Source organism: Nycticebus coucang, chromosome 9, assembly GCF_027406575.1.
Source record: "Nycticebus coucang isolate mNycCou1 chromosome 9, mNycCou1.pri, whole genome shotgun sequence".
Classification (NCBI taxonomy): domain Eukaryota; kingdom Metazoa; phylum Chordata; class Mammalia; order Primates; family Lorisidae; genus Nycticebus; species Nycticebus coucang.
The window spans coordinates 52,890,763-52,907,474 of NC_069788.1; the positions used below are offsets into that span (position 1 = coordinate 52,890,763).

Genomic DNA, 16,712 nt, shown 5'->3' on the forward strand with positions numbered 1-16,712 from the left:
TTTAAAAGTAAAATAATATTTCTAAATACTACATATATTAAATTTGGGAATAATTGCACTATTTCCATGCTGACAATTTCAGGAACAGCTTCCCATTTCTTACAAGAAAAAGTCCACTAAACTGAAATCACATATATATCTCTGTGATTTACATCCTGTCTTCCATTCTGGTGTCATATTCAGCCAACTCTACTCCTTCATGCCTCACCTCCGACAGTCTTTTCTAACACTTTTTCAAACTAAGTCTTAACTAAGTGCACCATCTCTATCCTCCAGATTACTTTATACAACTTCTATCTCTACCACACCTTATTACACCTTCAGTCTCTGTACTAGACTGTCTTACCTGTAAATTCCTAATATCCAGCATAGCGTCAGAAGAACTGGAAGGGCTAAATAAATGTTTAACTGAATAAAACAATGTATAAAAAGAGAATTTGCCCAGGCCAATGTCTCTTAAAAGAAAAACAGTTCAACTTAACACTTGGTAAAATCCTTTTTATGGCTTGGCACCCATAGCTCAGTGAGTAGAGCACCGGCCACGTGTACCAAAGGTGTCAGCTGGTTCCAGCCCAGCCCAGGCCTGCCAAGCAACAATGACAACTGCAACCAAAAAATAGTTGGATGTTGTGGCTATTTTCGTGACTGCAGTAGCCTGTAGTCCCAGCTACTTGGGAGGCTGAGGCAAGAGAATCTCTTAAGCCCAAGAGTTTGAGGTTGCTGTGAGCTGTGATGCCATAGGCCTGTACTGAGAGCGGCATAGTAAGACTCTTGTCTCAAAAAGAAAAGATAAAATCTTTTTTATATGCAGTGCAGCATCAGAATCTAGTTTGCTTTTTATTTCAATACTTTTCCACAGTATACTCACCACTACTGAGGTAACCATAAATATAGTGGTTGCAAGCACAGGATCTGGTAATCAGACTGTTCATATTTCAGCTTCACCAGTTACTAAATATGTGATTTTGGGCAAGTTACTTAATCTCTCTGTGCACCACTTTCCTCCTAAGAGGTTAAAATACATCTTAAAAGAAATCTTGTTACAACTGAATAAGGTATGTGTAAAGTGATTAAGATAGTGTTTGGTACGTACTGTACACACAAAAGAAATCATTAAAAGTTATTTTAAATATTAAGATAACCCTGGATGGAATGTTTTGTTTGGAAGTTTCTTTAAAAACAAACACGAAACTAGAATAAACTGCAGCTTCTCTACAGGAAAATTCTGGAAGTAGGATCGTGATTAATCTTGAACATGTAACCCTGATGATGCTCTCACTGCTATCTATACCCAGCATTTGGTTCACAGTTGAAGTCCTTACCCATGATGCCCAGGCATCTATATTCCCAGTATTCATCCTTCCTCTTTGACAGCTGAGGGCTTTTAAAAAAGTTCTGCTCCAGCCCACACAGAAGTGATTACTCTTAGCTGATTCCAGCTCAGAAATACAGAGGTTGCCAGAAAACACTGTATACACATTTTTAACAGAGGAAAAAACTTTTAAATTTGTAATACTCGAGTCACTTTGACTTCTGCAATTACAAGAAGTGTTCGACATGACGTGTATTCATGTTTTGTTATCTATATAATTAAATTTTAATACAGTTTTTTTCCTTTCTTAAAATGTGTATACTTACACTCTCTGTATAATGAGAAAGGAGTGAGGAACCACCAACAGTATTTTCTCCCATTGCTGTTTTCTCCGCCCACACAAGGCCACTATTACCCCCCCTTTCAAAGCATTTCATCCATCTTGCTGATCTTGCTGGCCCCATCTTCGCGGGTGACAGCGTTTCTCCTGTGCTTGGGCATCCTCCAACACTTCCAGATCTTCTGGGTGCTTTTCTCAGGTTAGCGGCATCTATCTCTGTTACCCTACTCCTGACCTGAGTTCTTTTTGAAAAGAATTGGGGTAATTGTCATATAAACTGCAGCGGAGCTGAGGTTGTTTCTTCTTAGACAAAGTGGCAGCGAAGGCCTCCCTTCAACTCGGGTCTTCCACTGAGTTAGCACAGCCCCCTCTGCACCAAATCGCCAACCGCCCAGTGGGCGCAGGCGTCCCCAAGCTCCGCCTCCTTTAGTAGGTCCGGCCCTATTGGCCCAGAGGCCGGGGGTGGAGCTCCCTAATCCTCTGAGCTGGGCGATCATGTGACTTGCGGGGGTGGGGCTGCATCGGCTTCTTCCGAGCCAAGCTGAAAGGGTTTGGGTATCCGGCCTTGTCCGCCCCTACAGCGCCCAGTGGGCGGCCTGGACCCAACTCCCCTGGCCTAGCCGCGCCAAAGGAGTTGCTTCTGACTTTCCTCCGTTTTACTTTCCTTCCCTTCCTGAAGCTGGGTCCTTACGTCCACCACGGCGGAGTCTCCGGACGCCGGAGTCGAATGTCCTGGAGAGTAACCGGAAGTACTGTGCCCAGGCCTAGGGGCGGCGCCTGCGGCTGCCAGGGTAAGCGCTGCCCGCCGGGTCTGGGAGGGGCGCGGTCGGAGGGGGGAGTCCATGGATGGGGGCGGGGGCGCGGCAGAACCGGACACCCCTGGCCCTAAGCGAATGAGGACTGCCACTGTTCCTCTACGCCGAGTATGGTTTGCGCCCCACTGACGGCGGACGGAAAACTGAAAGACGTCAATGAAAAGTTGAAAGAAGAGAAGCTTAGTACGGTCATTTTTGGTGGTAACAGTAAACACTGCCAGGCACTTTTCTAAGCAATATGTATCAATATGGACATATGGGGAAAAAAACAAGGACGTTGAATGTTGTTTACATTCCACCTTCAATGCAGTGATTAGTTATGTTGAATCTGTACGCAGAAGGCTCTGGTTTAATCGTTTCATAACCGTATCTTTTTGAAAAAGTGAATCACATGTAACTTTGTATTATATACACTTACCACGTGCACCTTGAGGTTCATAGTGGTACATGAATGGGTCTTTTACCTTAGAAATTGAGATATTACCAGAAACAATAGAAGGAGGATGAGGGTTTTGCTGTGGAGTTAAACTTAGTCATTATCTAGAAGAATTCTTGATACTTTGTCTAGAGTTCATTGGGAAAGAACTGATTGCAATTAGTGGCAGGTGTTACTTACAGGAGAGACAATTTAAACAAATGTGAGTAGAGGTAAAAAATGGCTAAAGGATGCTGTCTAGACTAAAGAGGAAATGGGACCGAATATTTATATGGTCAGCTCTAGAAAAATTATAAATGTCACAAGGTCATCATCTACATACTGATTTTTTTCTCTAGGAGAGGGAAGAATTGAGTATTAAGAATAGTTCTGAACTAGAGACCTTGTGAAGCCAAAAGGAAGACAATCTTGAGTCTTTCTTGTTATGGTAAGTTGTTTATGTTTCTGTGTTTCTGTATAAGCTCTATGTTTATGTATAAGTGTGAGGGTGAGGAGTGGAGGACAGAAAGGAAGGAGAGAAGATACATAGAAAGAGACTGGCCCTTTCTTAGCTCCTAAGATAGCAAAGTTTTAAACTGGGTCCTGTCCTAACAATTTAAGTGTTTTTTCCTACTCCTTTCCAGCATGCTACATGCATATTCACAATAGATTTGCAGTAATTGCTTCTTTTTGTTTGTTTGTTTTGAGACAGTCTCACTTTGTCACCCTTTGGTAGAGTGCCATGGCATCATGCTCAAAGCAACCTCAAACTCTTGGGCTCAAGCGATTCTCTTGCCTTAGCCTCCCAAGTAGCTGGGACTACAGGGGCCCACCACAATGCCTGGATATTTTTTTAGAGACAAGGTCTCACTCTGGCTCAGGCTGGTCTGGAACTTGTGAGCTCAGGCAATGCACCTGCCTAGGCCTCCCAAGTGCTAGGATTACAAGCGTGAGCCAGACCTAACACTGTTAAAAGAATTATTTGATGGGCGGCACCTGTGGTCAAATGGGTAGGGCGCCGGCCCCATATGCCAGAGGTGGCGGGTTCAAACCCAGCCCTGGCCAAAAAAAAAAAAAAAAAAAAAGAATTATTTGAGGTAGTAATTATTCATTGGAAACACAAGCTTATTTGTTTTTGTTTGTATTGCTTTTTATGCTTTTCTCTCCCATCTTGTCTATTTAGTTTAGTTTATTCATTTACTGAATAACATAAATGTAACATATATCTAAAAGTAAAAAATGCATGTGTTTATACAAAAACATTCTTGGAGATGTCTGACTCTTCCTCCTCCACCCTGTCACACCAATTCCCATTTCCTGTTCTTTCTATCTCATTTTCACCTTTTTGTGATGCTAACCAAACTCCATAGTTTCTTGTTTATCTTTTCATAATATCTTTTGCCAAATGGATAATTACTTGTATTATTTTTTACTTCTACTTTCTTATACAAAGTGTAACATACTTTTTTACACTTTGCTTTTTAAAATTTACAATTTCTCTGGCCAGATATGATGGCTCACATCTATAATACTAACACTTTGAGAGGCCAAGAGGGGAGGATCACTTGAGACCAGGAGTTTATAACCAGCCTAAGCAACATAGCCATACCCCATTTCTACAAAAAAATACAAAAATTAGTTGGACATGGTGGCACACTTGTGTAGTCCCAGCTACTTGGGCGGCTGAGACAGAATAATGATACCATTGCACTCTAGCCCCGGTAACACAATGAGAGCCTGTCCTAAAAAAAAAAAAATTTACAATTTCTCCTAGAAATCACTGACCATCAGTTCATATAAATTTTCCTCATTCTCTTTTACAGATGCATAGTAACTCTGTTTTATGTAGTTATACCATAATGGTGCCTATATATCACCATTTAAGTTATTTTATGTATTTTCCCATTATAAACATTAATGAATAATTTTATGCATACATCTTTTCATATTATTGGAGATACATCTTTAGAGTCCATTTCTAGAAAGGGGATTGGTGAGTCAAAGGTAAATATACATCTAGTTTTGTTACATATTTCCACATTCCCTTCCAGAGAGATTGTACCAATTTGCATTCCCTCTAGCAACATATATTTGTCTTCCTACAGTGGTGACAACAAAATGCACTGTTACACATTTTAATGTATGCCAGTTTGGTGAAAAACAGTATTTTGTATACTTACTAAAAATGATTTCACTTTTTAATAGATTATTCTGTGGGGCACTTTTAGATTCACAGCAAAATTAAGCAAAGAGATGGGCGGCACCTGTGGCTCAATGGAGTAGGGCGCCGGACCCATATGCTGGAGGTGGCCGGTTCAAACCCAGCCCGGGCCAAAAAAAAAAAAACTGCAAAAAAGGGGGAAAAAAAAAAAATTAAGCAAAGAGTACAAAGAGTTCCCATATGTTCTCCTGCCACTCTCGTTCCCCTCCAACCTGCACAGAGTCCCCCTCTGTCAAATCTGCATATTGCACTAGATTGATACATTTCTTACGATCAGTGAACCTAGGTTCATCATTATCACCCAAACTACATAGTTTACATTAGGGTTCACTCTTTATGTGTGTATTCTATGGGTTTTGACAAATATATGACATTTATTTACTATTTATAGTATACAGTATAGTTTCACTGTCTGAAAAGTCCATTGTGCACCACCTATTTAATTCTTTCCTTCTTACTAACCCGTGACAACCATTGATCTTTTTACTGATTCCATGGTTTTACCTTTTCTAGAATATCATGTAGTAGGAATCTTACAATATGTAACTTTTCTCAGGTTGGCTTCTTTGTAATATGTATTTAAAGTTCTTTCATGTCTTTTCGTGGCTTGATAGCTTATTTCTTTTTAGTACTGAAAAATATTCTATTGTCTGAATGTACCACAGTTTATTCATTCACCTATTGAAGGGAAGGATATCTTGGTTGCTTCCAAATTTTGGCAATGATGAGTAAAGCAGCTATAAACATTTGTGTGCAGCTTTTTGTGTAGGCATGAGTTTTCAGCTTACTTGGGTTAATGCCAAGGAGTGTGATTGCTGGATTAAATGGTAAGAGCATGTTTAGTTTTATAAGAAACTACCAAACTTTCCAAAGTGACTGTACTATTTTGCATTTCTACCAGCAGTAAATGAGAATTCCTGTTGCCTGACATCCACATCAGCATTCGATGTTGTCAGTATTTGGATTTTGGCCATTCTAATGAATGTGTAGTAATATTTTGTTTTAATTTGTATTTCCCTAATGATATAATAATGTTGAGCATCTTTTCATATGTTTCTTTGCCATCTGTATATGCTTATTTGACATCTAGTAAGGTATTTTTCATGACTTGCCCATTTTTTAATCCATTTTGTTTTCTTGTTGAGTTTTAATAATATATATGTGTGTATAAATGTATATGTACAACACACATTAAGTATATTTGGAATAAGACTCTTTGTCAGATGTGTTTTCTGTAAATGTTTTCTCCTAGTCTATGGCTTGTTGTCTCATTCTCTTGACAGTGTCTTTTGCAGAGCAGAATTTTTTACTTTTAATAAAGTCTAGCTTATCATTTTCCCTTCATGGATTGTGGCTTTAGCTGTTCTATCTATGTATCATCACCATACCCAAGGTCATCTAGATTTTTTTCCTATGTTATCTTCTGTGAGTTTTATATTTTACATTTAGGTCAGTGATCCTCTTGGTTTTTAAAATGTATTTATTTTAATTGACAAGTAAAATTTCAATGTATTTTTGGTGTAAAACGTGTTTAGATATATGTATGCATTGTGGGATGGCTACATCAAGCTGTTTAACATGAATTACCTCACATACCGTTTTTTAAGTTGTGAGAATACACTTAAACTCTTTTAGCAATTTTCAAATACACAATATATTGTTATTAACTGTAGTAACTATGATGTGCAGCAGATATCTTTAATTTATTCTTCCCGTTTCACAGAAATTTTGTGTCCTTTGACCAACATCTCCTCCACAGGTGAGGAATCTACTTCCTAAAGGACACATGTGGCCCTCCAAATCCCCAAGGACACATGTGGCCCTCCAGATCCCCAAATACTTCCCCGCAACCAAATCCAAAATTGAAAGGATTTGTTCTGTAAAGTTTGGATTCAGTCAGAAAGCCACACTCAGGGATCCAGAAAGCCACATATGGCCCCAAGGCTGCAGGTTCCCTATCTCTAGTACTCTGTTATGAGTTAGACTTTTTATACTCATGTTTAATTGAGATCATGCTAGTATTTCTTTGTGTATTTGTTTTATCTCACTTTATGTAATGTCCTTCAGGTTCATTCATGTTGATGCAAATGACAGGATTTCCTTCTTTTTTAAGACTGAATAGTATTCCATTATGTATATATAATACATTTTATTTATTCATTCTTCCATTGTATGATCCATGGAGTTGATTTTTGTGAATAGTGTAAGTTCTGTGCCTATATCCATTTTTTCTCATGTGGATGTCCAGTTACTCCAGCACCACTTGTTGAAAAGACCTATCTTTCTGCCTTATTATCGCCTTGTTCCTTTGTGAAAGATCAGGTAACTGTATTCATGTGGGTGTATTCTGGGCCTCTCTGTAATGTTCCATTGATTTATTTGTTCTTTCATCAATACTATACTTTCTCAATTACAGTAGCTTTGACCTTGTACCCTCAAGCCTTGAAGCCAAGTAGCAGTAATCCTCCAGTTTTGTTCTTCTTCAGTATTGTGTTGGATGTTCTGGGTCTTTTGTCTTACTATGTAAATTTTAGTATCAGTATTTCAGTATCCATAAAATAAATTGCTTTGTTTTTGATTGGGATTGTGTTGTCAAGAACTCACTTCTTTTATTTCTTTAGCTCTTTTTTAATTCTTTTATCAGAGTTTTGTAGTTTTCCTTACATAAATTTATAGACATATTTGGTTAGATTTATACCAAAGTATAGGCAATCCTTGGGTTACAGACAAGATATGTTCCTGAAACATTAAGTCAGATTTGTATGTAACTTGGATCCCTGATGAACAGAGTACATATGGTAATAATTATAGTAACAGACTCAGCACCCATAGCTCAGTCATTAGGGTACCAGCCGCATACACTGGGTCTGGCAAGTTTAAACCCAGTCCGGGCCTGCTAAACAACAATGACAACTACAACAACAGCAAAAAAAATAGCCAGGCATTGTGGCGGGCACCTGTAATCCCAGCTACGTGGGATTCTGAGGCAAGAGAATCGCTTAAACCGAAGAATTTGAGGTTGCTGTGAGCTGTGACGACGCCATGGCACTCTACTGAGGGCAACAAAATGAGACTTTGTCTCAAAAAAAATAATGAATAAAATAGAGTAACAACAACAATACTATGTATAATGGCTCATATGCGGTAATAATAGTATAGTATAGTACTGTAAGAATAATAATAATAATAATACCCCTGTACCGTCATAAGGTACAGAATCTATTGTGCTTTTTCTTCTATTGCACCGAACACAAAAACAAACTCATACAAAAAGTTAGATAAGTGATAGGAGAAATTTCAAAAAAGAATGTTACAGGTTAACATTCACCTAATGTTGCATCAGTGTCTTGCTTACTGGAAGGGGCATTTTTGAAGTGCAAAGGTAAGCTAACATTAATCAGAACATGGCAATGGAGAGGCTGGAGAGGATGGATTGAGTGCTAAAGAATTAGGATTTCATTCTATTAGTGGAGGAGGGGAGCTTACAGTACAGCCTTTTTCTTTTTTACATCGTAACTGGCCTCATAGCCACTGATATTCTCACTAACTGCACAGTAAACTACCCAGGGTTAGGAAATTGCTCGAGCTCAGCAAACCCTGCTCTAATGAAAGGCTGCAGCTTTTTTTGTTGTAAACTTTCTTAGCTCTGGATATTCTGATTCTTCATGTCCTTGTGTTTCAGCTGCTTCTCTATCTATGAGACTAGCCACTAGTGTAAAGAACCAAAACATTTGTACCCTCATAATATTTTGAAATAAAAATAAATTATAACTGAAAAAAGATGCTATGCCAACGAACTGCTTATGCCACACAGATTTGTTCACATGCGCAAAAAAAAACTAGTTCCCGAATTGTTACTTTTATTATTTAATTATTAAATTATCCTTATGAGGAGCCATGAGAGCCCATTCATAATTATAGAACTCTGTAAGTTGGGTCGTTCTAACTTGGGAACTGCCTGTATTTCTTTCTTTCTTTTTTTTTTTTAACCTCCTATATTTTCTTCTTTTTTTTATTTTTTACTATTTTATTTTTTGGGGGTGCTAATGTAAATGGTATTGTTTTTAATTTCAAATGTCACTTGTTCTTTACTAGTATAGAGGAAAGTGATTGATTTGTATATTATCCTTGCATCCTGAGACCTTACTATAATTACTAACTCCAAGACGTTTTTTATTGATTCTTTCTGATGTTTACATAGAGAATCCTGTGATATTTAAAGACAGTTTTTCCCAGCTACTCGGGAGGCTGAGGCAAGAGAATCGCTTAAGCCCAGGAGTTGGAGGTTGCTGTGAGCTGTGTGAGGCCACGGCACTCTACCGAGGGCCATAAAGTGAGACTCTGTCTCTACAAAAAAAAAAAACAATAAAGACAGTTTTATTTCTGCTTTCTACTGTGTATAACTTTTATTTTTCTCTTGTCTTCTTGTCTCTTGACTTCAAGTATGATGTTGAAAAGTAGTGGTAAAAGGGGATATCCTGGCCTTGTTGCTGTTCTTTGCTAGAAAGCTTGTAGTTTCTTATCATTAAGTATGATGTTAGCTGTAGTTAGGTGTTCTTTGTTAGCTTGAGGAAGTTCCTCTTTCTTCCTAATTATTTCATGTTCCTTTTTTTTTTTTTTTTAGAGACAGAGTCTTACTTTGCCACCCTCGGTAGAGTACCGTGGCATCACAGCTCACAGCAACCTCCAGCTTTTGGGCGTAGGTGATTCTCTTGCCTCAGCCTCCCAAGGAGCTGGTACTACAGGCGCCCGCCTGGCTATTTTTTTGTTGTAGTTTGGCCAGGGCTGGGTTTGAACCCATCACCTTTGGTATATGGGGCCAGTGCCCTACTCACTAAGTCATAGGTGCCACCCTATTTCATGTTCTTTTAATTTGCATTTCTGGGTGGTGCCTGTGGCTCAGGGAGTAGGGCACCAGTCCCATATACCAAGGATGGCAGGTTCGAACCCGACCCTGGCCAAAAGTGCAACAACAAAAACAAATTAAATAATTAATTTGCATTTCTTTAATTATGAGTGAGATTGAACATCTTTTCATATGTTTAAAGGACATTTTTACTCAATATCTTTTTTTACTCATGTATCTTTTTTTATGTGAGAATTATTTTTCCTGTTTTTCTCTTAGGTTTTTATTGTTTTCCCTCTTATTTTTAAGAGATCTTTACGTGCTAGGTATATTATCTCTTTATCACAAATATTGTTACAAATATTTTCTCTCAGCTTATCCATTGGCCTTTGACTTTATTTTTTTACATACAAAATGTGTTTATTTTTAGTAAAATGATCAACCTTATGCCATAGATAGAAAAGCTTTTTGGGGCTGGGCTCACACCTGTAATCCTAGCATTCTGGGAGGCTGAGGAGGGTGGATTGCCTGAGCTCAGTTCAACAGCAGCCTGAGCAAGAACATGACCCCTTCTCTTAAAATAGCTGGGCTTTATAGCCGGTTGTTGTTGTGGACACCTGTAGTCCCAGCTACTCAGGAGGCTAAGACAAGAGAATTTCTTGAGCTTGAGAGTTTGAGGTTGCTGTGAGCTATGGTGCCACAGCATTCTACCAAAGGTGACAAAATAAGAGTATGACTCAAAAAGAAAAGCTTTTTGTACCCTGCTTAAAGTAGAATTTAATGTTACTGAATTAAAAAATGCCTATAGCCAGGCATAGTGGCTCGCATTTGTAATCCCAGCTACCTAGAAGGCTGAGGTGGGAGGATGGCTTTGAGGCCAAGGAGTTCAAGACCAACCTGAGCAACATGGTGAGACACCCCCCCCACACACACACACACACGCAAATCTCTGGGGAAAAAAAAAAAGCCTGAAATGATGGTGTAGACCTGTAGTACTGGCTACTTGCAAGTTTGAAGTAAGAGAATTTCTTGAGCACAGGAACATAGCTGCAGTAAGCTATGATTGGGCCACTGCATTCACTTCAGCCTGAGCAAAGAGCAAGACCCTGTCTCTTAAAAAAATAAAAGTGCCTAAGGCTATGAATATTCTTTTGATCCCTGCTTTAAATTTATTCCATAGATTCTAATATGTAATATTTTCAATTATCATTATTTACAAAGTTTTATAGATGTTTTGTTTCTGAAACTGAAAAGTTAATAGTTTATTTTTCCTCATTTGAGAGGACCTTTTGTTATGTTGTATTTCAGTACATTTCTTGTTTTACTATACAGTGTTTCTTACAATATGCCTGTTTATAGAATGTTATGATGACCTAATATATGACACATTTTTTTGAAGAAGTAATGTGTGCTTCAGAAGAAGGAATATTCATTATTTTCAAGGTGTAAGGTACAATATATATAGAATGTTTTAATGAGATTATTTAGGCCTTCTGCATTATTGCTTTTTTTATTAATCATTCTTTAGGTAATAAGTTGGTTATGTTCACTGCATTGTATGAAGTATCACAATATCATGTTGGAAAGTATTGTCAGTACAGGGTTGAATCAGAAAGGACAGTTGAACAATAAACCATTTTGCATTCTCCATTCCCTACCTTTTGACAACCCCACACACAGACACACCAGTAAAGGGACAAATAGCTTTTAACATTATCACGTAAAGCACTTTAACTTACAAGGCTAAAATCTAAAGAATAAATAAAACATATTGTGGCAATAATTCCTTTTAGACCAAAAACCAGGTGTACAGTTAATCAAACAATCAGGAAAGCTATCTGTATTTGAATGTGTGACTCTCCAAAAACAGCTTCAGGAAAATGTTACAGAAAATACCAAGAATTCCCTTTCACACAGGACCAGATGATGATTCATTTTAACTATACATAAGGGCAATTACATCCTGCTGAAACACAATTAGAACATGTAGGAAAATGTTTACAAAACATCCACAACATGTAAACCATGTGCAAATGGATACATTCATTACTTCTCCTACCCCAGTAACTTCTTTTAGATAAATACTCTTTATGTTCAGCATTAATTGAACTTAATACATGCAAAACTCAGAAGAATTCAACGTTATTGTAAAAATAGAATTAAACTAACAGTCTTCAAGTACCTTATGTACCTATGTGACAGCCACTCTTGTATCATGCCCAATGTAATAAAACAAAAAGTTACTAAACCCATGAAAATATCTGTAATATTTCCTAAGATCTAAAAATAGATAATTTTAAATGTATTTACAGTAATTTCAATGTGATATTTTGAGCTTTTAAAATAACATAAACGATGAAAAATAATACCAAATTACATAAAACTCGTATTTTAAAAGCTGAAATATTAAAACTATAGAAACCCATATGTAAAACAAAAATCACAATTTATATTATAAAGGCAAATCTCATTTTAAAAAATCTGTAGATGTCAAAGCAAATTATAGTCATAAATTAATCCTTTTTTTTGTTTTTTGTTTTTGTTTTTCTTTTTTTGAGACAGAGTCTTAAGCTGTTGCCCAGGATAGAGTGCCGTGGTGTCATAGCTCACAGCTTCAAACCTCAAACTCTTGAGCTTACACAATTCTGTTGCCTCAGCCTCCCAAGTAGTCCGGCTTACCAGCGCCAGCCACAACACCCAGCTATTTTGTTGTTGTTGTTGAAGTTGTCATTGTTGTTTTAGCTGGCCCTGGCCGGGTTCCAACCCATCAGCATCAGTGTATGTGGCCGGCACCCTACCCACTGAGCTATGGACACCCCCATTCGATTTGGTTTTGGAAGATTTTCTGGTGAGAATTGAAGGATGTAGTAGAGACATGCATTAAAATTTTCAAGAATTGATAATATTATTGCCAAGCACACTTTATCTTGAAGCAAGGCACATTGCTTATTTTTGAGAGTGGTATGTTAAGTTTCCCTATTATAAGGTTTTTTTTCTGTTATATGTTTTTGGCTTTGTGGCTGCTGTGTAATGTGGTACATAGATAATTATGACATTTATAAGCTTTATTATAATTTTAAAAGTGCTCTTTATATGTTTAATGCCTTTTGGTTTGAGCTCTATTTTGCCTGATGTCAGAATCAAAGCCCTCCTTTTATTGTTTTTTATTTCCTGGTACTCCCTTTCCTATCTGTTTTTAGCCTGTCTGAATCACTTTGCTTTAGGTATCTCTTGTATTTATCATACAGTTGGTCTTGCTTTGTGAGACATGGTGAAAATCTCTTAATTTTCATAGATGTCTTAAATTAATCCATATTTATTGTTATGGTTGATGTTTGGCTTTCTTATCGTTCTTAATTGCTTTTAAAGGATATGTTGAGAGACTTGGATTTTTGCAGCCACCATGATCCACTCTGACTTTGTTTTCTTACTGTGTTCTTTATGTTTCTTCCAGAGATATTTTATTTCTTCTTTTCCATATTTAAGTCAGTTTTCTGTCCACTGATTTCCTTTTTTTAAAAAAAATTGGTGTGGTGGCTGCCCACAGTGGCTCACGCCTGTAATCCCAGCACTCTGGGAGGCTGAGGCCAGTGGCTTGCCTGAACTCATGAGTTCAAGAGCAGCCTGAGCTAGAGTGAGATCTCATCTCTAAAAAATAGCCAGGTGTTGTGGCAAGCACCTGTAGTCCCAGCTACTTGAGAGGCTGAGGCAAGAGGATTGCTTGAACCCAAACGTTTGAGATTGCTGTAAACTAAGATGTCATGGTATTCTAGTGAGGGTGACCAAATGAGTGAGACCCTGTCTCAAAAAAAAAAAATTTTGGTGTGGAAGCTCATAGATTTTCTGAAAAGCCTCAGCTGACAATTATGTTTTACTGTTTTCCTCATGTCTTTTATTTCAGACTGCATTGAGTTTAGGTCAGAGGATACTGAAGGGAACCGGAAAAAAAAAAAAAGTAAAATCCTTGCTAATTGGATGGTGTTTTAAATTCTGGTCTTTTACTCTATCTGCTTGCTATTTACTCTTTAGAGTTCTCCAACATCTAGACCCTACATTCTGTCCAGATTTCATAATTGTATACAGTGGGAGGAAAACAGGTTGGTGTGTGTTTATCTTACCTGGTACTAGAACCATGAAACTCGTCATCTTAATCCTGGCAGCTGTGAGCTGAGTTCATGTCCCCACATGTTGTCTTGGTCTAAGTGTTTTTGCTTTTGATCCTTAGTAGCAGAAAGGTTGTTGAAGGAACCGAAAGTCTCAGTAACTGAGAATAAAGCAGTTTAAAGCTTCTGAGAGAAGAAAAATGTCAGTGGTTAAGTCTGCTTTCTGACTTCTTTTTGTGCCCATAATTGACTGCTTCCTGAGTTGTTTTTGTCTGAAATACTGTATAAATCAATTTTGGCTGTTGTAAATTTAAAAAAAAATTGTGATAATTGCATGGTTTCCAGTGATAGTTAGGTGGTACTTTTGTTATAGTTGCAAGTATACTTTGTAATCCCTACTGTACTTTAGATCAGAGCAACCCTAGTTCCTGGGGGGGAGATGATGCTTTCAGGGTACACTGAAATGTAGCTTTTAAAGGCCCTTTCCTTCAACGTTGTTACGATCCTAAGGGAAGTTATAGGTGATGCAGTTGGATTATAGATTCTTTCATTGTCCTTTTCTCTAAAGAATCATATGGATGGTTTAGGACTATAGCTATTCTCTACAGAATTGAATTTAAGGAATTACTTAAGAAAACCCATCTGTTGTTTTTAACTATAGTTTATTCATTGTTAGGACCTTTAGGTGTAAATGATACATGCTAAATACTCTCATAACTTTTTATCCTTTTCTTGTCCTTATGTTTTACAGAATGCTATTGCCCTTGAGAAATCACATTCTAAAGACCAGGAAGTAAATGTTTTCTTCCATGTGGGTTCTAGGTAAGTTACAGTTAACTACCTTCTCTTTCCCAGACTGCTTCTCTTCAGAGTAGCTCCCATACTCGGGTGGAGGAGGGGGTCAGTCTTTTTCTTTTATCAGAGAAGAGGAGAAGTAGAATTTTAATGAGAATTCATTCATACACTCAGCAAGTTCTTATTAAGCACCAACTTTGTGCCTGGCTCTACTCTATATACTAGGAAAAGAACATCAAACAAAACAGGCATCCTTGCTTTATTTTAATAATGTATAATAAATGAGTAAGTGGTTTGCATAGTATATTAGATGGCAATAGGTAGAGTAGAAATAAGTAAAGCAGAAAAGGAAGTTAGGGAATGCTGGGAGACATTCACAGCTTTAAATAGGGTGGTCAAGGAAGGCTTCCCTGAGAAATGACATCTGAAAAAATAGTCATTGAAGGACTTAGAGAGCCATATACATATCTGGAGGGAAAAGTCTACAAGCAGAAGAAAGGAAGGACAGAGGCCTTAAGAGGAATATGTCTGGATGAGGAACAGCTAGGAAGCCATTGTGTCTGGATTGGAAGGTGCAAAGAGAAGAATAAGAAAAAAAGAGGTCAGAGAGGCAGTGACGGACTGGTGGAGCAGCTCAATTGGGAGTCTCTTGGGCCATTATAAACTGAGAAATAGTAAGAATAGTTTGGGACAGGGTGGGAGCAGCAGAAGCTAGTGAGAAGTGGTTGGATTCTGGATATGATTTGAAATAGAGCCAACAAATTTGTTAACTGCTTGATTGTGCAGTGTGAGAGAAAAGGGTGCAGAATGACTCCAAAGTTTCACCCTTAGGAAATAAAGAGTGAATTTGCCATAACTGAGATGAGGTGGAGTAGACCTTGAGTTCAGCCCTGGGGTAAGTCTTTTGCTCCCCTTTCTTTGATTATAAGGCAAAAACAGATACATGGCATTTAGTTTTATAAATGCAGTTTAATAAAAGAAAATAGTAACACTCTTTATGATACATCAGGCTTTGAGGGTTCACTGTGGCAGTGACAAAGTATACTTTGGTCTTATAGTCTAAGGAGTTCTATGAAACTATGATAGTCAGCTGAAAGATGTAATTTGAGCCAAAAAAAAAAGAAATTTCTAGGACAGTTCATAGATCATGGAGATACGGTAGAGTATTTGAAATATAGGATTTATAGCCATCATATTTCACATAAACATTATTTTATTAAGCTTATCTACTTTATTTTTTCAAATAAAGTTAAACTACCCTGTTGTTGTTAGCCTTGCCCCACCCTTTTCCCCCATTCTATCCTTTTGTGATTGCAGTGCTACATTTCTTAAGGATCTGTATAAACATGTTATTTTATTAAGCTTATCTACTTTATTTTTCTAGGACTGTTTAACTTCCCTATTGTTGTTAGCCTTGCCCCACCTTTTGTCCCCGTTCTGTCCTTCTGTGATTGTGATGCTACATTTCTTATGGATCTGTCTGTGTCTTGACTCTGAAGAAACTGAACTCTGTCAACCCATTCAGTTCTTTCTCCTATCCCCTAAAGTACATTTCTGAGTTAACATTTGAAACCTTGGTATGTATTTTTGTATTTTTAAATAAACTTTACTTATCACAAGAGGAGTTTTTATCCCTTTCATAAGGAAAATATACAAATTACTGAATGAAAATTAGAAAACCATGATTAGCAAATTGATGAAGTAGAAAGCATTCTATCATCTCACTTGCTAGAGATAATCATGTTAGTACCATGTCTTCTAGTTTATAGAAAAACTCCTTAGACTATAAATAAGACTATAAAACTATACCTGTCACTGTCACAATCAACCATCAAAGCCTGCAGTATCATTTTAACTCTGTTTTC

General features: G+C 37.5%; 1 protein-coding gene across 6 annotated transcripts in view; it reads left to right on the forward strand.

Moving 5' to 3' along the window:
• Positions 1–2,164: 2,164 nt before the first annotated feature.
• ZNF322 (zinc finger protein 322) overlaps positions 2,165–16,712 on the forward strand; it is a 37,558-nt gene continuing 23,010 nt past the window's right edge. For 2 of the 6 annotated variants that reach the window (XR_008382567.1, XM_053603307.1), the window contains exons 1-3: positions 2,165–2,443; positions 3,242–3,330; positions 14,804–14,874. The gene's annotated coding sequence lies outside the window, so the exon portion shown is untranslated. Of the gene's footprint in view, positions 2,444–2,546; positions 2,651–3,241; positions 3,331–14,803; positions 14,875–15,633; positions 15,743–16,712 lie in introns of those variants that run through there. The other 4 variants (XM_053603309.1, XM_053603311.1, XM_053603310.1 and 1 more) reach the window with 4 other exon arrangements.